Source organism: Canis aureus, chromosome 22 (assembly GCF_053574225.1).
Source record: "Canis aureus isolate CA01 chromosome 22, VMU_Caureus_v.1.0, whole genome shotgun sequence".
In the NCBI taxonomy this organism is placed as follows: Eukaryota; Metazoa; Chordata; class Mammalia; order Carnivora; family Canidae; genus Canis; species Canis aureus.
Genome location: NC_135632.1, coordinates 3,759,683 through 3,782,128, shown reverse-complemented (window position 1 = coordinate 3,782,128; position 22,446 = coordinate 3,759,683). Strand labels below are relative to the sequence as shown.

At 36.7% G+C, this 22,446-nt stretch overlaps 1 protein-coding gene across 3 annotated transcripts in view; it reads left to right on the top strand.

Annotated features, from left to right (window-relative positions):
* The window catches only part of LOC144293670 (uncharacterized), a 370,284-nt gene extending 355,846 nt beyond the window's left edge, over nt 1-14,438 (top strand). For all 3 annotated transcript variants that reach the window (XM_077864647.1, XM_077864646.1, XM_077864645.1), the window contains 3 exons: nt 5,070-5,222; nt 13,589-13,718; nt 14,049-14,438. The gene's annotated coding sequence lies outside the window, so the exon portion shown is untranslated. The remainder of the gene's footprint in view (nt 1-5,069; nt 5,223-13,588; nt 13,719-14,048) is intronic.
* The last annotated feature ends 8,008 nt before the right edge of the window (nt 14,439-22,446 follow it).

Below are 22,446 nucleotides of genomic sequence, written 5' to 3'. Positions count from 1 at the left end.
TCTTGGGGACAGGCACACTTGAAATTAAAATGGATTCTATGTTTGCTTTTCAGTATTCCATCCATATAAATAAACCACCGAGTTCTGTTTTGCATTTGCCATTATAATTCCACTTTTCCTTACTTCAGCATTTTCATACAGCATTTCAGTTTTCCAAGAATGGGTGACATCATTGTCAAGGACAAAAGAGTTGGTTTGATTTTTATTGATAACAATCTGGGGTGATTATTTCCTAATGACATGATAGTAACATATCATATCATATATCACAGGAATTCAGAGATTCCTGTGCTAGTGGGATCCTGGGTCCAATCGCTTTCAAATTGTGATCTCTGGAGCCCCGAACTACCAAAAAGACAGTGCAGGGCTCTTCTTGGGGAATCTAGAAGGGAAAGGCTGCTTGACTCCAGCCCACGCATTCTACTTTTATTGCTTCATATTGGATTCTGGATAAGATTGTACTTAGAAAATAAAAAGTAATTACAAAGCTCAAAAAACAAACTTTGGAGATCTAGTCTGTAACAAATCCAGTCTGTTAGTGTGCCCAATATTATACTACCTACTTCTAAACTGCTTATGTATTTGGCTCAGCAAATACTTATTGAACATCTACCCAGAGTGCGGTGTGGTGCTCAGGCTTGAGGTTGATACGAGACAGTCCCTGTCCTTGAAGAGGAAATAGCCCAGGGTAGCAAAGACTGCTGGCCATCTACTCAGTATCCCTCCTTACCTTCTTCTTTACAATGTAAAGGCAAGCATCAATGTGCCCTCTTAAAAGATGACATTTCCTGGTCACCCCTGTAGCTAGGGGTAGCCAATAAAAAGTAAGTGAAGTTATTATGTGAGAGTTCCAGGAAAGTGCTGTAGAAGGAAGCTAAACAGCCTAAATTCATCTTTTATCCATTATGTTCTCTTCCTTCCTGCTGTCTAATAGGCAGATGTAACTGCTGGAGTTCTCCTGGGCATGTGGCAACTTAGGGATGGAAACCATGTGCTATGTCAGTTCAGAAAGATGTAAGGGGGCCAGAAACCTGATGACCTTGAAGTTATCACACACTAGCCCAAGAATGTCCATTTATGAATTTCCTTTACATAGATAAAAATAAGCCTCCAACTTGTTTAAATCACTGTTACTATTTTTTAAATATTAGCCCAAGCCTAATCCTTATGGAAAAGTAGACAAGTAAAGAGGCAAATTCAGAAAGATGATAAATTATGATGAGGATAGAATTTTTAGAGAAGTATGAGGTTCGAATGTAACCCAGGCACAAAGGTTTGGGAAAGGTTCTTAAAGAGGTAATGTCTACACTGAATCCTGAGGGTGCCTAGATGGCTCAGTCAGTTGAGCATCTGACTCTTGATTTTGGCTCATGATCTCAAGGTCATGCAATGGAGCCCCACATGGGGCTTCATACTCAGGGGGAATCTGCTTGAGATTCTTTCCTTCTCCCCACCCCCATGCTCTCTCTCTCTCTCTCTCTCAAATAAATAAATAAATAAATAAATAAATCTTTAAAAATAAATAAATAAACTGAATCTTGTAAAATGAGTTGGAGTCAGCCAAGCAAAAATATGGAAAGTGGGTATCTGGGATGTGGAGCAGTATGTGCAAAAGCCTGGGGGATAGGGACTAGGGAGAGGATCCAGTGCATTCTGGGAATTTAAAGTATTTCAGTGAAGATAGTAGGAAGAGGGCATGGGGGCGGAGAGTGGTAAAGCATGAGAAGGGGCCATAAAGTGTCTTGCCTGACTGAAAAGGGAGGCGACTAAAGGATTTTAAGCAGGGAGTAATGTGATAATATTTTGATTTTAGACATATCATTCTAAATTGAAGTGATGGAAAAACAATTAGGAATCTGTTTTTAATAATACTGATAAAGTAGAGCAAAAAAAGATTAAGAAAAGGGAAATTTTTAAAAAATGTGGTTATTGATCAAATTGGGATGAAATGAATGAATCCATGAGAAAAAGAAGAATCTAGATTAATGTCCGGGTTCCTAGGTGAATAATTTCATTTGCTGATAGAAGGAGTCCAGGGAGAGGAGCAGGCTTGCTCTCTTCAAAGGTCACAAAAGATGACTTAGATCTGCATATGGGAACACTAAGTGCCAGTCATGAAAGGTAAGCCTGAGTCCGCTAGCTCATTCTTCGCATACTTTAGCTGCCTTATTTCCTTTTGTTTCAACTTGCCTACCTACCCACTGATCTTCTTTGTATGAGATATAGAATAGTGGATGATTTTCTAAATCTAAATATGTCTCATCCTTTAACATAAAACATCTGTGCAAATTTGTCTGATATGAAAGATACATGATACAACTGAGGAAAACATGTTTCAATGATAATTCTGCTCTTTTCCTGTCACTAAACTTTTTTTTTCCCCTTCTTCTTGTTGGATATCAAAACCCCAAAGATTTTTGTATAGCAGGAATACCTTCATCTCATTGTCCAAATTTCATATTTCTTGTGCTGAACTATTTGCAAACTTTCTCTGCAACGTGCATTCTTATATATTTAAGAGTGGATGTTAGGGAAACTTAGCTTAACCCCAGTCGTAATGAGATCAGATCCAAGAAGGAATTGCTAGTGGAGTTTGGATTGCCATGGTGAAAATAATACGAGATGACTTTGGATGGATGCAGAATGAATAATAAGGACAATCACCAATAGTAGTTACATCCAAACAACTAATATATCTACAGTTCTAAAATCTCAGGAAAGCAGGTAGTCAAGCAGTAAGCAAAGAAAAATCTTAATATATTTTTGCTTTGTTAATTTCTTCAACAATTATGTGTCAAGCAACTACTATGTTCTCGTGAAGTTGGGAATCTAACAATTGAGACAGACCAACATTAGAGTAAATATGTAATTAAAAATTAGAACAAGTACTCTAAAACAATGTCAAATATAATAAAAGAGAGGGCAGCTCGGGTGGCTCAGCGGTTTAGCGCCACCTTCAGCCCAGGGCCTGATCCTGGAGTCCCGGGATCGAATCCCACGTCGGGCTCCCTGCATGGAGCCTGCTTCTCCCTCTGTCTGGGTCTCTGCCTCTCTCTCTCTCTCTCTCTCTCTCTCTGTGTCTCTCATGAATAAATAAATAAAATCTTTTAAAAAAATAATAAAAGAGTACAACAGAGAGGTCTGATTTAGATTAAGGAAGGACCATGTATCAGTCAAGGTCCAACCATAGATAGCAAAACCTGTGTTAGGCAGCTTAAACACAAAGGTATTCATTGCAGATGTTAAATAGCTTTCAAAATAAGTGAGTTCAGCTACAAGACCCTACAACGAGCTGCCATGAATGGTCCGCAAAGCCACATCACACATGGGGACCATGAAAGGAGCTATTATTTCTGCCAGAATCAGAGAGCTGATATTCTTGCAGCTGACCCCAGAACTATATCCCCAGGACTAAGATCTGCTTCATAAAAATAAATACCTCAAACCCTAATTTCCTCCCCAGTCAACTCAGTTCTGAATTCAAGCCTTCCATGAGAGCTTCTATTTGGTAAACATAAATCACAGTCAAAATTCAGGCAGCAAAGTGATATGAGTAATGTGGTGAGGAGGCTGCACCAAAAGAAAAGTTGGAAGGGGTGATGAACGAGAGAACCGCAATATCTGCCGCAGGTGTAAGGGAAGGCCTTCCCAAGGAAACAAAGACTTAAGGGATGAGTGTTGGCCAGTGAAAAGTGAGAAGAAAAGAATCACAGAGAGAGATTAGCTAACATGTGGGCCTTGAGGTACCGAGTAGTTGGCCAGTGAGTCTGGAGGTCGGTGAGTGAAGCACACAATGTTGAGAGGAAGGCATGGGAGCTGGCCCAGGCCAGGTCATGCAGGAGCCCATACAACATCTTAACACTGTTAACTACTTTCATTTTTAAATTTAGCAACTTTAATTTTTTTCTAAGTAGCATTGGAGGTCATTTAAGGATTTTAAGGTGAGGATTACTATGCTCATATATTCTTTAAAGTAACTGACTACTGTGTGTAGAATGGATTTTGCAGGGGATCCAGATGAAAGATGAGGAAGGCCTTTGGGTGGCTTCTGCTATAGACCCGGTGATGGGAGACAGAAGGAAGCAAAATGCTTCAAGGCATCACCTAAGGGAAGAGAATCAACAGGACTTGGGAGGAATTAAGGGAGGAGACAATGTATTAAGATTTACTATAAATAAGAACTAATTACAGTTGACCCTGAATGTTGTGGGTTTGAACTCCTTGGGTTTGAACTCCACGGTTTCTAGGTTGTTGTTGTTGTTTTTTTCAATAAGTACTGCACCATTATGTAAATGTATTTTCTCCCCCATTACTTTCTTTAAAAAAAAAAAAGATTTGTTTATTTGTTAATTTGAGAGAGAGAGAGCACAGGCAGTGGGGAGGGAGAGAAAGAGGGAGAAGCAGGCTCCACAGTGAGGAGGGAGCCGGATATTGGACTCAATCCCGGGACCCCAGGATCATGCCCTGAGCTAAAGGTAGATGCTTAACCACCTGAGCCACCCAGGCACTACCCTCCCTTAAGATTTTCTTAGTAACACTATTTTTTCTGTAGGTTACTTTATTGTAGAAATATAGTATATAGTACATGTAACACAAAATATGTGTTAAATATGTGTTAATGAACTGTTTATGTCATCAGTAAGGCTTCCAGTCAACAACAGCTCTTCGTAGTTAAGTTTTGGGAGACTCTAAAGTTACCCAAGGATTTCTGACTGTACAGGAGGAGGAGGAGGTCAACCCTCAGAACCCCCAGCCCCATGTTTATACTACTGTATTGTACAGATTCCCTCCCCTCGCCTCCCCACAAAATGGTAATTCTTCTATCAATATTGGTAAAGAAGGTTGAAAATATAAGCACAACTCATTTATTGCTTGGTTAAATTTCCAGTGTATGCTATTTGTTTGCGAAGTGGTATTGACTCTGTGTGGTCTTGTTTCTTTAGTTCATCCTTTGTTGTTCGTTTTTGATGTGCTGTGTTCACTATAAACAAAAATTAACTACTGTATTTTACCTAATAGCCTTTCTACTCAGAACAACTCTAGGTCTCCAGTTTTATTATGTCACACAGGTGCAAAAAGGAAGGAAACAGCAACAGAAAGAAAGAATGAGAAGAGCTGGGCTCAGTGTAAGAGCTGGATGAAAGTCTGCAGGCCATAGAAAAAATAGCAAGCAATTGGGGAACTAGACAGAAACAAGAAGGAGAACATAGAGTGTCAAAAAGGTAAGGATCTGTTTTGAAGAAAAAAAAAAAACAGCAAAGTAGCATTTAAATCAGTATATTTCATGCTCCAATGCATGGTATTTCTATCTAACATCCTGTTTGTGGATTGTTTTTTGTTGTTGTTATTTTTTAGAGAAGGAGAGAGAGAATCTTAAGTAGTCTCCACATCCAGTGCAGAGCTGGACCTGTGGCTCGATTTTGCAACCCTGACATCATGACCTGACACGAAATCAAGGGTCAGGTGCTTAACTGATGAGCCACCCAGGTGCCCCAGTTTGTGCATTGTTAACCTACATAAACATTGCCTATGCTTGCACTTTGCGAGGGAGTGCTGCAAATCATTTAGTGCAATATGAGCAAGGAAACAGGGAGCAAGACATCATTCCACAGGAGAGGAGATTAATATTGAAATGCAGAAAATGCAGAAAATGCAGAGAAGAGATGAGAAAACTGAAGCAATATGAACGACGTAATGGAATAGGAGAAAAGTAAAAAATAGTCTAAGTTCCAAATTTATCTCTTCTATCTCTTCTTATTCTGTTCTTAAAATCCTACAATCCAGTGGGGGCACTAGATTCCAGGGTCCTGGGATTGAGTCCCACATGAGGCTCCCCACAGGGAGCCTGCTTCTCTCTCTGCCTGTGTCTCTGCCTCTCTCTGTACGTCTCTCATGAATAAATAAATAAAATCTTAAAAAAGAGAGAGAGAGAGAAATATACATTTAAGCAACTTTTCTAACCGCATTTAGAATATTTGCTAAATGTAAAGACATCTTTTAGTCTGGTGATCTGACCACTATACATAAAACTAAGGAAGTAATCCTGCATTACATCAACGCTCATAAATGAAGAGAGTGTGTGCTTTTACTTTGTTGTGCTCTGTCAGTTTTGACGACCAGCATTCTGATATCTTCAACCAAAGAATTCTGATTTCCTTCTCTACATTCTGAAACACTTTGGTAAAAAGGGAGAAACAATGGAACTGTTTTATCAAGAAAAGCAACTGAAATAGGTACAGGAGTATAAATGAAATGGGTGAAGTCAGTGAAGGGGATTAAGAGTACACTTGTGACAAACACTGAGTAATGAATGCATAGAATTGTTGAATTACTATATTCTGCACCTGAAACTAATATAACCCTGTTAATTATACTTCAATTTAAAAAGAGAGATCATTACTTAAGACTGATGATGCAAATCTTTTTTTCTTTTTTTTTTTTAAAAGATTTTATTTATTTATTCATGATAGTCACAGAGAGAGAGAGAGAGAGAGAGGCAGAGACACAGGCAGAGGGAGAAGCAGGCTCCATGCACCGGGAGCCCGACGTGGGATTCGATCCCAGGTCTCCAGGATCGCGCCCTGGGCCAAAGGCAGGCGCCAAACCGCTGCGCCACCCAGGGATCCCTGATGATGCAAATCTTTATTGACATTGTTAAATAAAAAAATAAGCAAGTTAGAGAAACAGTATGTAACAGTGCATTGACATAAAATTTCGAGTGTATATCCATGAAAAGAAAAATGTCAAGAAACAGGTTCACTAATAGTTTTTTGCCCTGAACTATGGAATTTAGAGTGATTTTCATTACTTCTTTGAATTGTTTTTGTTTTGTTTTGGAGTTTTTACAAATACTTTGGATAACTTTTATAATTACTAACATTGTGAAATATTTAAATTTAGGGGAAAAGAGGTATGTCTATATAACACAATTTTATTTTATTTTATTTCTTTATATAACGTAATTTTAAAGTGGAACAGAAGGTAAATAATTATGGAAAAGGCCTTCATGTTGAGAAATTAGCAGGTCACCAAAGCCTGCAATCATTTTATTTATTTTTTCAAGATTTTATTTATTTATTCATGAGAGACACACAGAGAGAGGCAGAGACACAGGCAGAGGGAGAAGCAGGCTCCATGCAGGGAGCCCAACTCAGGTCTCGATTCCAGGACCCCGGGATCACATTCTGAGCCAAAGGCAGATGCTCAATCACTGAGCCATTCAGGCGTCCTTCAAATGTATATTTCACTAAGGTTTCCATAACACTGATTCTCTTTCTCTCTCTGTCCCTCCCTCCACTCATATACTCTCTCTCTCTAAAATAAATATATCTTTAAAAAAATATTTAGCATTTAACTGTAGGACTAAGAACTCTCTTTCAGTCTTCTTTTATGGTCCTTGGTGGTTTCAGAGTTTTCCTCAAACTAGCTCTACATATTTCTAAGTTTAATATTATTTACATAACTTAATATTTTGTTTTTTAATACTATAAATTATATCTTTACTTGTATTATATTTTCTAATTAATTACTGTTTATAAAGAAAACAATTTTGTAGATTAATTTTGTTACTGGCTACCTTTCTAGACTCTTACTTTACATCACAATTTTTAGTGCTTTCTTGAAAATTCCCCATAATTATATTACCTACAAGAATGATAATTTCACTTATCTCTTTTTTATATCAAGATATTGTATTTTATTGTATTATCTAATGGCAATGGCTAACATGACAGTAGTGCTTTTGAATTTAATGGAACTTTTCTAGTACATAAATTCAAAACTGATCATGATGAAAAAACTTTCAGGGCGTATTAATAGGTGTGTTGAGAAAAAAGTCTCAGATTTATTAGTTGATCCATTAGAGTTAAATAAGTTTCTTTTATACAGTGTCTCAAAAGCTATGTGCTTTTTACATTTTATGAATTGTTAAGAAAGACATTTTTAATGAAGAAATTCCTAAGTTATTTGATATTTTCCAGAATTACTCATCTTGATGCACAGTTAAGCCCAATACAGACTTTTATGTATAAAATACATACCATGAGTGTGTGTATGACTTATAACCCATATAATCTTTTTTTAAAAATCAGAAATAAATAGTTTTACCAAATACTTCTTGGGAAATCACTGGGTAAAATATTTCCTCCCGTGCTCATTATAACAATTGTCTAATAATAAATTGCCTAGGATTCTTGGAAAGAATCTTTGTGATCATGAATTTCTAAGACTTTCCATGTTTTCTTGGATTTTTTTTTTAAGATTTTATTTATTTGACACAGAGAGAGAGAGAGAGAGAGCACAAGCAGGGGGAGCAACAGGAAGAGGGGGAGGGAGAAGCAGGCTCCCCACTGAGCAAGGAGCCCAATGTAGAGCTGAATCCCAGGACCCCGGGATCATGACCTGAGCCAAAGGCAGATGCTTAACCGACTGAGTCACCCAGGAACCCCTGTTTTCCTGGATTCTAATTGCCAACATTTTGTTTAGGATACTTAACATGAATATAAGTGGGGCTGGACTGAAATTTTACTCTTTTTGTAGATTTTTAACAATATATATATATTTTACATTGTGGTTTTGTGCTCCTTTTTTGACACAAGAATTATTTAGAAAATATTTTGAAATTTCCAAGTATTTGGCTATTCATTTTAATTTCCTAGTTTATTTCTAATTTTATTGTACTACAATGAAATTGGTCTCTACTATTTCCATATGTTAGGATTTGTTGACATTTCCCTTCCTGCCTAATGTATAGATAATTTATATAAATATCTCAAGAGTCTTTGAAAGATATATTCTCTTTTGAAATGGTGTAAATACATATTTGTATTACTCAGAACCTGGTGTGTTTTTCTTTTTATATATATTTTTCCTCCTTTTTCTTGGTCAGTAAGTGCCTTAAAGTTCTTTTGGTGTGTATCTCTTTTTCTCATTATTTTTTATGTTCTTATTTTTCTTATATCCTCCAATTAGATTTTCTTCCACTCTTCTCTCTAAAAGTAAATGGTAAGACCACAAACCCAGTTACTCCAACCAAAAATTAAAAGAGTTTCCTCATCCAATTCAATACTAAGTCTTATTAAGTCTACCTCCATACAAATTTCAAATCCATCCACTTCTCATCCTATTAACACTATTTTAGCCCAAGCCAGTTCTATCTTGCATGGATTACTGAAATCAACCCTCAAGTAATCTTCTGATTCCATTCCTGAATCTCACATGGAAGTCAGAATGAACTTCCTTGTTCCTCTGCTCAAAATCTCCCAACAGCTTTCCATCTAAATGCTGCTTGGAGTGAATTACACTTTGACTCAGCTCACAAAGTATATAGGTGTGGCCTGAGCCTTTCTCTCAGTGACTTATCCCAGCACCCGCCACCCACGCTGGCCTTCTGTCTCTTCCTCAGGCAAGACAAGCTTACATATTAGGGTGCGTAACTATTCCCACTTTCCAGAATGTTTCTCTTCCTGTCCTGTGCATGGCAGTTTCCCTCTTGTTATTCATAACTTATCTGAAATTAGCAATGCCTCAAAAATCTCTGGATCTGATAGATACTTATTATTACATTACCCTATTTTACTTCTCTCTACAATACTCACTATTGATCATTTTATCTGGGAGTGTTTATTTATTAATATCTTTCTGCATTCCATTAGAAGCTTTTTGAGAGCAGGAACATTGACTCTCTTTTTAAATTGCCCATAACAGAAAAGTGTTGGCACATGGTAGATAGTCAAAATGAGTGGGATGTTTGAAAGAATTAATTCTGTATAAAAAGTATAAGACAAATATACTTTCATACAGATTATAGTGGTAATAAAATAAGTGTCCATTGTAATGCTTTCTGTCTTGAATTCAAGTTTGTCTGAATTTAATATGAGGACATCTGCTTCTGTACGTGATGGAATAACAGGGATGGGGACTGGTCTTCCACATTGTTCACATAGAAAACCATGCAAAAATGAAGCAATAGTTTTCAGACATTGAACAACAAACAACACAGGATAGTGATTTATAAGAGAAGGAAAACAAGTGACTTTAGACTTATGAGTGCTCCAGCTTATAGCAAGTTTCTGGACTGTACCAGAAAGAAGACCAACTCTGAGCCCAGCAGTCTTGCTGAGGTGAAGAAAGAGTTTACAGTTTATAAAAGCCAAGATGAATAAAATTTTCATGGCAGAGAACCAGGAAGGAGAAAGATGCACAGAAAGAGTCTGAGAGATTTGCTTGAAGGGTCCCTTCAAGTTTTTGGCTCAGTGTTGATATGCACCTGTGTATAAGACAGCAGCCCAAGACTTAGGAAAGAGCCACTGGAAAGGAATAAGCAGAACAATCCCCAGAGCTCAAATGGGACCAAATATAGTTTGTGCTCCCAACTAGCCAAATGGAAATGACTCCTAATACATAGAGCATTTGTCAGTCCTCATCATGAAAGCATTGCCTCAGTGGTGGGGCCAAACAAGTCCTAGACCAAAGGCTGTCCAGGACTTGCTCTAACAAACCTTAAAAGCAAGATTTGAAAGGATCCATTGTTTCCAAGTCATACTGAGCCCCAGAAAAAAGCCCTCACCCCCAAAAAAGAGTGAGATTCAGCATAGGAGACAGAGAGGAAACAATATCCAGTATCCAGTCAAAACTTAATATGCATGCAAAGAGGCAAGAAAATATGCTCCATAATTAGGAGGGGGAAGTCAATAGAACACATCCTAAAATGACATAGATAATAAAATGAAATGAGAGCATTAAAACATATTTTTAAAAAATTTTCCATGTGTTCAAGAGGGTAGAGAAAAACATGAACATGATGAGGGGAAGATGAAGGATGTAAAAATATCCAAATCAAAATTCTAGAGATGAGAAATGATTCTGCAATTCTAGATTAGATGTTGTGGAAAAAAGATGGAGGACCTTGCAGAAAAGGAAACAGAAACTACTAGGATGAAATGGAGAGGAAAAGAGACAACAAAAGTTAGAACTACAGTGAACTGTGAATCAATATTTATACAGTCTAACACATGCATGTTGTTAGTCCTGGAAAAAAAAAAAGGGAAAACAGAATAAAATATTTGATGAAATAATGTCCAAAAAAAGCTCCAAATTTGATGAAAATCACAAAGCCAAGAATCAAGAAGCTCAGTGGACCCCAGGAAGAAGAAACATGAAGAAAACTACGTCAAGGCACATCATAAGCAAGTTGTTGAAGTGAGCGTTCTTCCTACTTAGTTTCCTGTTTAATTTTCTTTGGACCATTTTTTCTTTTAAATTTTCAAACTTTCTGAAATACTTATTTTCAGTATCTTCTTTGTGGATTGCACATCATTTTTAGTTCTTTGAATAAGAATCATTTTCTCTTAAAAGACTATTGCATTTGTAATTATTACTAAGCAGTTATATTTGGTTTTCCATCCTCCATCTTATTTTTGTTTATTTTTGTTTTCTGTGGTTTGCTATATAATCTGTGGTTTGTTTTTCCATACCCCTGTGTGTCATTAACATCTTCAACTCTTACCCCAAATCCACACACATTATCCTACTCATCTGCAGGATACAGACTCTAGCATGTTCCATTAGTGGTTGCCTTTACTTAAAATTTAAATACATATCTCCATTTATAAACTTGAGAGTAATGATATATTTATTGGTTTTTACCTTGAAGGATTAAAAAAAAATAAAGCAATTTTATTACCTTATACTCGCCAGTATTCATTTGCTTAGTTCCTTAGCTTGACCATTTGTGAATTCTTTATTTTAATGCATTTTGTATGTGTGTGTGTCTGTGGCTAGAATACACCTTCAAATTTTTTATTCAAAAAAATGGAAAACACCATTTTTTAGACTAGAAACATACGGACTTTTTGAATTATTGTTTGAGTCTATTTTCCTCAACTTTGACATATGAAAAACTTGATTAAGTATTTAATTCTTGGCTCAAATTTATACTCAATACTTGTTAACAGCATTGTTCTACTGCTTTCTTTTATTTAAAATTGCTAATGAGGGATCCCTGGGTGGCGCAGTGATTTGGCGCCTGCCTTTGGCCCAGGGCGCGATCCTGAAGACCCGGGATCGAATCCCACGTCGGGCTCCCGGTGCATGGAGCCTGCTTCTCCCTCTGCCTGTGTCTCTGCCCCTCTCTCTCTCTCTCTCTCTGTGACTATCATAAATAAATAAAAATTAAAAAAAAATAAAAAATAAATAAAATTGCTAATGAGAAGTCCGATGTAAACTTATTTGTTTACCTGAATTATGAATAATCTTTTTAAATGACTGAAGATAAATAATTCACTAGGATAACCTCTCTCTCTTTTTCTACCTTGCTTTTGTCTCTGCCTCTGATTCATCTCTTTCTTTCTCTCTCTATTTCATGGGCAATGAGACTTTCTGAATTAAAGATCATGCCATTTCATTAAAATTTTTTTAATTTACCATTTTAACCCATTCTTTAAAAAAAAATTATTTCTTCATGAGACACGGAGAGAGAGAGAGAGACATAGAGAGAGAAGCAGGCTCCATGCAGGGAATCTGATGTGGGACTCGATCCAGGAACTCCAGGGTCACCCCCTGGGCCAAAGGCAGATGCTCAACAGCTAAATCACTCAGGCATCCCTTATTTTTATTCTTTATTCTTTTTATTTCTTTGAATACTTTTTTCTGTTCTGTTTTTCAGGAAAGCAACTATCCATATATTGGATTCTAGTATCTTTTTTATACATATTTTTAAAGCTTTATTTATTTATTTGAGAGAAAGAACGTAAGGGAGAGGGACAAAAGGAGAGGGATTGAAGCAGACTCCTCACTAAGCAGAGAGCCTGACATGGGGCTCAATCTCAGGACCCTGAGATCATGACCCAAACAGGTATCAAGAGTTGGATTCTTAACCAACTGAGCTACCTAGGTGTTCCAATTCTAGTATCTATTTTCCAATTCTCATTTAAAAAATTTTTCCTTAGAATTTTTAAAGTTAAGTTCTCAGTTTTGTTATTGATTTTATTTTTTAGCTTACTAATTAGGTGTTCTGATTTAAAATGTATTCTCATATTTTGTAACAACATTGATTTTCTGCATTCTTTGTCAGTACTGATATTTTTAGTGTATCAATTAACCTTTTATATGAAAATTTTGGATTGTTTGTATTTAAAAATTTCATGTTTTCTTTTTTTTTAAAGAGAGGTGGGAAGGGGCCAGAGAGAGAAGGAGAGAGAATCTTAAGCAGGTTCCATGCCTAGTGTGGAGCCTGACACAGGACTCAATCCGATGACCCTGATATCATGACGTGAACAGAAGTCAAGAGTCTGGTGCTTAACTCACTGGGCCACCCAGGCGCCCCTTTAATTTTCTTGATAGTGCAAAACTCTTATTATCAAAACATGTCTCTGGCCATAGGGAATATCATATTGATTTTAGGCACTATATATTTATTTTCTGTGACAGATTTTCTGTCATATTTTGTCTCTCTGCCCTCAGCAGTAGAATTTACCATTATTCTTATTGCTGTACTACTCTGGTCACTACTGCCATGACCATTACTTAGAGTACTCCGTCTACCACTACCACCAGAAGTTCATCCTTTCTCATTATCGCTCTTTTCTAGACTCTGTATCACTCAAAATACTATCGGGAAACAAAATCCAATTCAGAAGATTGAAGACATTTTCATGTAAGTAGACCTTACAGAGACCAACAACGGTGGAAAAATCTTACCACACCTTAGACTTGAAGAGGTAAGAGGAGAAAATAGGGTTACTAGAGAGCCACACTGGGGGGGGGGGGGGGGGGGGTGGGACCAAAGGGAGAATACGCAGCAGAGTCATGTGCTGAACACCTTAAGTATATTATGTCTTTTAATTCCCACGGTGAGATAGGTGTTATTATTACCTGAATTTTATCTATAAAGATAAAAAAGCATCATATAACTTGTTTAGAGACACAAAGGTAAAAAGTTGCCGATCTCAGCCTCTTAACCATATCTGATTTCAACATCCAGACTCTTAGCCTTCTGCAATAATAATTTTTTTTTTTATCAAATCCTTATTGAGCCCTTTCTATCCCAGGTACTGCCAGAGGTATTGACCAAGAATAATGAACAGAACCAACATGATACTTTCTCCCGTACAAGTCCCTTACTGTTGACTGGGGGCAGATCTCTATGTTCTGCTCTTTTTCCTAAAATAGAGTGAGAAACATCTCCTTGACTCCCTTCAGATTTTCCTCTTCATGAACAACATGGAGGTCTGAGTGCTGTTGGCATATTATCATTCATTTTCCTGAGGACCAAAGAAAGCAAGGTGGAGACTTAGGCAGGAGAAATTTCTCCTGCTGTTTTTCTCAAAATCACTGGAACTCAGGCTGGTTGAGAGTCCATCTGGCACCACAAGAGCACATACAGTGTTGCTGGGAAGTGGTTTGTTCCCTTGCTCCCGTGAATAAAAAAGGCCACCGGACTGGCACTTTATGCTTCTGATTTTAGGTCCTTGAGTATCTGGTCATTTGTTGTCTGATGTTTGTTTCACAACAGACCCGCTTCTAGATCTTAGCCCACCCGACTAAGGAGCTGCTTAGCTTAGAGCTTTTCTTCTCAATTCTGACTTAGCTGCCATGGAAGAATTGGCTCGAGACAAAATATTTTCTGTTCTTTTCCACAGTTTGTTCATGTGTATAGTCCATGCCTCCCTAGCTGGTGGATATTATTGGAGGCTTTCATATTTGTTTGCTTGTTTCTGCAACACCTTAATTTCTGCAACACTTGCAGAAATGGCACTTGCGGCACTGTGTTGAGAAGCTATACGTTACATTGAACTTGTGTCATGATAATAATTGTTGGGTTTGTAGCATGAGGTTAAGACTTTATAAGGTCAATATAGATCATTTTTGTTGCCTCTTTCTTTCTTTCTTTCTTTCTTTCTTTCTTTCTTTCTTTCGTTTATTAGTTCTTTTGGTTAGCTTTACTGCTGTGAGGGAGGAGAACCCTTGTAAGTGTGTCTTTTGCCTACAAATTTCCCATACATGTTTGAAAAAACACATGTTTCAGAGAGAATTTTCTATAGAAAATAAAAGAAGAAGTTCCTCTGTAGGTGATGAAATGATGAAGAAAATAAGGAAGTTGGGTAAAAGAGTTATTTTAAAATGACTTTAAATAACTTTAAAGTGACTCAGATTTTCTGTTTTTAAATTTGAAATGAAAATGGATGTGAAAAGAGAAATCTCCTGCATATAGCTGCAAACATGGCCTTCACTCAAACTGTAGTGGTGGCTTCAGTGAGAAATGGGATAAATAGAGAATGCTGGGGGAGGAGTAGAAACTTTGGGAGGAGGAGGAGGAGCTGGATTTAGCAGAGAAGATAGAAAGATAGCTGATGGAGTGCTGCGCAATAGTGTATTTCCTTTTATTGGGTTTAATATCAAGAAATCCTTTATCTCGGGTTACAGATTTTTCCTGCCATCACTGATGTTTCTTCATTCTTTACTTTGTATGTGCTTTATCTTTCCCAATTAACTTAGACACATTTCCATTATTAAGATAACATATAAATAAGGTAGCAATTCCAACTGGATATCCTTATCAGAGCAAACCTAGGTATTGTGCGATAAAACCTCCATCATGAAATGAATGTTAACAAATCATTTTCATAGGAAGTGTCCTTTTATTATAGACAAATTTATGCTCAGTGATTAGCCCAGGCATCTGACTCGTAAATTAAAAGGGAATTTCATGCCATTTTTCATTTGATGATAAGATACCTTTCATGCTGTTAATTCTCCTCTGGTAGCAATAGTTACAGCCAAGGTCTGCTGGTCACAGATGTACCCCCCCCCCCTACTATTAGAACTCTATTCATTTATCCAACATACCTTAATTAAGTGTCTATAACATCATTTGCTATGTGCTAAAAACAATTCAAAAATAATATCCAAGAGTCTGTCTTTAAGGAGATTACTGTTCAAGGATATTATTGGTCATTTTTAATTGCTTTCTTTTTATCAAAGTCTTTTGGTCCTCTAGAACCTATGTACCAATGTAGAAATAACTACCATTTTCAAATGGAAAAATCTAACTGATATATTCGAAGGGAAAAAAGAAACATGTATTTAGGAATAAAGGAAACTTAACCTGAACTCTTACCTTTCAAATTAAACATTTCTCTCAGAACTATATCTGGCTTTAATGGAGTCCACTTTGAAGAATATTGGCCTTGAGTCAGTATGCTTTTCGATGGTTGAGAATAACTTCCAAAAATTTTAACTATACAACAGTGATTATTAAGTGAGTCAATAATATAGACCCTCCTTTTGTTCAGCATGGTGCTAGATAAGAGAGAATTTTAAAAATAATTATGACATAATTTGAGAACCAGAGGTCATATATGAAATAAGTTTAAATGCATTACACATTACTTGATAGTTTACAAAGCATAACCATGAACACTTACCTTATTTGATTTTATTACTACTCTGTTTTTGAACTGGCATAAACATAATAGAGCAGATAATCAGGACTGATATTGTGGGACAGATTAAAATATTACAGAGAACAAGGAAGGGAGAAACCAATGTGGACTGGAGTAGTAGGCAATGTACTGTTCTTTTTTTATCTTTTAAAAATCCATTACTCCATCTGGGTCCTGTAGATGCTCTTCAATACTGAGTTCTTTAACTCAGTTGTAGTATAGATTTGAATGAACAATTAAGAGGGAAGAAGACATATTAAAGGCAGGTAGACAGGAAACAAGAAATTTCCATAAAAACTGCCATTGAAAGGAATACAAACGTGAGGTGAATATGTGACACTTCTTTTAGAGCCATTTCCTCATTTTTACTAAACTCACTGTCTGGATTCCTTTGTGTACTGAACATGTTGTGGGCCAAGTCTAATTTTTCATGGATGTTGTGTTCTGGTCATGAATCCTGCCAGAAATTTGGGGAAATGTTGTTCAGATTAACCTGAACAACAATTATGTCCTCCATGCACATGTTTAACTAAACCAGTGATCAAAAATGACACTTTGCTGCAAAACGGCAAAGTTGGATAGGATGAGCGAACATTCCCTTGGTTTCTTTAATCCTCTGTGGGCCAAACAAAATAACTAAATACACATGCATACACAGCTGAAGGGCTTTTAAATGCCTTTTAAATGTTTTTGTATTTTTGAAATGTTCCCAAGGCAGCTTGAACAAACCATTACATTTAATGGTGATGAGGATGGGTATTAAAATGTGAGGTACCTGTGCTCATAAGAGGTCTCCCCCAAACCTCCCTTTTTCCTTTCTTTTTCTATCTCTACCTTCCTGTGCTGCATTGCGGGCCTCACGTGTGCTGGTCGCTGGTGAAGGTGAGAAGAGACCACCAAGGGGAAACAAGAGAAAGATAAAGGAAATCTTACCACTTCTCAGCTCTTGTGTATAGAAACATTTTCTACTTCTTCAGTCAAGGGGGCATATGGGTCATTCTCTGCCCTCTTATTTGAACTTGATCCTGACAAGTGATTTAGACAAGACAGAAAATGGAGTTTATTTGAGCAGATGCATGTCTTTGTTAAATGCATATGCACAATACCAGTACATTTAAAACTTAAAATTAGCATATAAACTGGGCACAGGAAGGTCTTATGGCACTCGCAAAACACAGAACCAACATAAATAGCCAGAGAATAAATACAAGATTGTGCTGTAATTAACTGCTAAATTGTGAATTAAAAGCAATAAATAACCCATAATATTATATTTATTTTCTCTCCTATGTAAGTAATATTTAAAAAAAAACATTTTTATTGGAATAACTATTCAACTCCCAGATTTATCACTATCTTCCAAAATGAAAACCATCCAAATTTCAACATACAGGATTCAGCTGCAACAGCTGTACCACTCAAAGAAAAAAAAAAAAAAAAAAAAAAAAAAGAGCAAATACAAAACTTCTATGAACATATTTTGCTAAACAACATTTTTCTTCATTATTGGCTTTTGGTTGTTGTTTTGGCTGAATTTGAGTTGGACAATTGATGTTCAACATCCCAAAATTTCTAACCCCTTCCCAGAGTCTCTGACTGAAAACATAAAAACTAGAAGGTATTCAAAATCAGTAAAACGTTACAAGCCAAGAAAACCTGAAGGGAAAATAAAACTGTTTATAAATCAAGAAAAGAAAGCAAAAAGCAATAGGGTATAGAGAAACCAACAAGACAAATTTGAAGTAGAAGAAAAAATAATAAAATATATCATGTTGCTACAAAAATAAAATAAAGATAAATAAAATAATTGGCATAAGGAAATCAAAAGGAAAAGGAGAAATTCTAGAAAAAGATATTCTATGCAACTCTTTCTTGAAGAAAGGAGAGAGAAGACATGAGTTTTAGCCTCCCCCATGACTAGCTGGTTCTGTGACTTTAGCAGATTATCAAGTCTCCCTGGGTTACACTTCCAGCTCTGTAAAATCAGTTTGCCTCAGAAGTGTAAGATCATTTCAGTTTCTCAAATCCCTTGAGAAAAGACATTTTTGCCTCTCTCTGTTTCTTCTTTTGCTATTGTTTACTACCAAAAACTTAAAAATAATGAACTTGCTACATTAGGCTGATCGAAACACCAAAGTACTAATTTAATACTGCCTATTTTGATGCATGAAAAGATGCTCAACATCACTCATCATCAGAGTCAATATTACCATGAGGTATCACCTCACAACTGCCAGAATGGCTAACATCAAAAATATAAGAAACAACAAGTGTTGGTGAGGATGTGGATGAACAAGGAATCTTCATGAGCTGCTGGTGGGAAAGCAAACTGGTGTAGCTACTACGGAAAACAGTGTGGAGTTTCCTCCAAAAAAATCAAAAAAAGAATTACTCTATGATCCAGTAAGTCCACCTGGTATTTATCCAAAGAATACAAAAACACTAATTTGAAAAGATATAAGTACCCCTATGTTGACTGCAGCATTATTCCCAATATTCAACCTATGGCAGCAACCCCAGTGTCCCATCCATAGATGAATGGATAAAGAAGTGGTATTTATACATAATAGAATATTACTCAGCCATAAAAAAGAATGAAATCTTACCATTTGCAGCAACATGGATGGATCTAGAAGATATAATGCTAAGTGAAATAAGTCAGAGAAAGGCAAATACCATATAATTTCACTTTGGTGTGGAACTTAAGAAGCAAAACACATGAACAACAAAAAGGAGACAAATAAAAAAAATAGACTCTTAACTATAGTGGACAGACTGGTGGTTACCAGAGGGGAGGCAGGGGGAGGATGGGTGAAATAGGTGATGGCGATTAAGAGTACATTTATCATGATGAGCACTGAGAAATGTATATAATTGCTGAGTCACTATATTATACACCTGAAACTAGTATATAACTGTATGTTAACTATACTGGAAAATTTTAAAACTATAAATAAAAAAAAGTACTGCCCATTTTCAGAGTTAAAATAGTTAACAAGTAGGGTGAGTAAATAAACAAGTAGGGTGAGAAACCAACCTAATTTTTTTTTTCTAGGTCTAATTTCTCGTAAATATTCACAACTTCCCTGAAGGTGTATGGGGCACTGATACACTAAGAATGTCTGTTTGGCATGGTATCCCAGAAATACTAAATATTTCCTTAATGCTCTCTGACTGAAATGAAGGCAAGTAAAGAGGGAGATTAATTTGTCTGTGGTAACTGAAGATCAAGTACAGAATGAGGGCTGTGCTTATATAAACACAAAAGAAATTATCAGGGTATGCCTATGGCTTATAAATGTATTGCTTCTATTTTGTTTTTAAGTATTTTCATTTAGTGTTTCCATTTTGATGGTAATTCATGACCAAAATGAGAAATCCCTACTAGAGTGCCTGTTACATGATAAGTGTTCAATAAATATTAGCTTATTATTATTAACTTGATAGTGTGTTTGTATTTCACAGCTTTCTCGTTTCAAGTAAAAAGATGATTTGGCAAAGACATATTCATGCATTAGTAGTAAAGGTAGAAACCATTGAAATAATAAGGAAACAAGATTAGAAAGAGGAAGGAGACGTGGATATATAAATTATGATTAAAAGGAATATTTTGCCGTGACTTGTTCTACTCCAACTCTGTCAATAATTAATGTCTACACACACACACACACATACACACACACTTTAGAAATTCATGTCCACAGCAGAAAGGGATAATTTTAAAAATTCATGAATTAGAGTTTGATTTATCACAAAAGGAAATCTTTTTTAACACTACATTCTCTCTCAGCATATGTAAAAAAAAAAGTTTGTTTTATGTTTTTTTTTGGAGGGGCATTTTCTGCCCTTATTACATTCAGTAGAAAATGGCAGTGCTTCTTTGTGAACAAAAAGCAGGTGTCTGACAAGATCTAGCTTTAAAAATAATGACAGAGTACATGAAGCCCCTTCAATGTCCAGAAGTTTTTGCCATCATGCAGGAGGAGTTGGTACAGTGAGACGCACAACTTGGGCGACCATTTTTGCTCTGACTGGAAAAAGGGGATCATGAAGCTTAGGATGATTAAGAAAAATTAAGTGTCCTTATCTTTATTCATTTTTGGTCACAAAAAAAAATATGGAACCATGAAGGTAGGAAAACATGATTCAAAATCATTCTTTAATTAATATAATAACAAAAAAAAACCCCTTCTGCCTTTGAAGGAGTTCCAATAAGGGAAGAACAACTAGAGCATTTCAGAGACAGGAGCACTGGGAAGGCATTCAGCATTATCTCACGGATGCGTCTAGTTTAGAGAAAGGGAGGCTATTCAACCCAAAAGTACTTAAAATATTAATACATCAAACCACCAGGCAACTGTAAACACATCAAGTACTAATGCTTTGCAATACTAAAAGCAAATGCATGAAAGAAAGATGGAGATCAATATTAAAGAAGAGTGAGTGAGCCCGAAGAAGGACTAATCAATGATTGACACAGTTGAGTGTGGTTATGAATAAAGAGCCACATAATACTCTTCTTGATATTTCTTTATATATTACTGTAAAGTTTATTCATTTGGTTCATAGTTGAGTCCTGTATACGGCAGACGCTGTGTTCCTCCTCCAAATGGAGTTCAACTTTTGTTGATTAAAAAAAAAGATCACAAACGAACAAAAATGAGTCATTAAAGTACTGAGTTATGGGGGTTGCACACATCCACGGTTGGTATAGGATGCAGTGGAAACCCAGGGCAGGAGCCCCCACACTTGTGGGAATGGTGGAGAGGGCATCTCGAGTGGACAACATGTCAGATGGGCCTTGAGAGAGGAGAAGTTCTCTAGGCAGAGAAAAGGGAAGAGGGAGAGAGGACATTCCAGACGGAATAAACAGCATGAACCAAATGGGAAAGAATAAGAGGGCAGAGACTGATGGAGAAAAAGTAAAGGAGGGATCAGAAGCACTGGGAGGAGACCCGAGCCTGGCAGTGGGGCTGCTTCCCCAGCCAGAAATACAAGCACAATAAACGTAAGGAAATAAAAGTTATTCCAGAATTCAGCAAGCCATGCAAAAATCAATAAAGTGAAAGCAATTCCTGCACTATAGGAAATGTTGACTGAGCCTAGATCCAGATTGATTTTAAAATGCACGGAATAAGAAATTATTTTATAGCAAACACTAAGGATTAATGAAAATATAGATGCTTAGTCCAGAGAAGTGAATCTGGCAATAAACATGTCAAAGGGTCCAAATTAGTGATGTGCCACGTTTTTCCTTTACCCCAAATACTATTCAAATAAGTACATTGAATAGATGTTATCATACTCTTTCCATCCTTCACAACATGTATGTGTGCACACGTACACACACAGAAGGGATAATGCAGAAGTACTCTGGGTCCGCCGAAGGACATCAAGATAACTATTCAGCTAGGAAAACCTACATGACGTCTCCCTTGTTTCTATTTCCAAAGGAAAAACATTGCACCACACTCACAACTACATGTGTTTTCTCCATCAGTAAATATATGTCATATGTCAAAATAAACTGGCCAAGAGAGTATAAATAAATGATTCAGGACAACCCCATTACCAGTACTGGAAAAAAACAGAATATAAAACTCAGAGTACAACTCCTACAGACTGTGAGTCAGGAACACCGTGTTTTCACATAATGGGTGGTACGAGCCGTGATGAGAAACAGGGGGTGGAGGCAAAGCTGTAACATCAATGGGCGCCGTGGTACCCTGTGGACTCAGGCTCGCCGTAGCATAGTGAGATGCCCTACTTTGGAGTTTGTCTCCTCCATGTGGAATTATAATGGTCCTCAAAGGACAACAACAGCTTAATAGTCACTTTTTACCTCAATACCCAACACGGGTTAAACACCAAACAAATCCATTAGACTGAATTGACTTAGAGAACCAACAGGAGAGTCAAGAACTGTGATACAGAAGGTCAGAAGAACTTAGCATAACTGTTCACCATGTCTGAGAAATGATCAAATGGCCCTACGCAAGTGAGA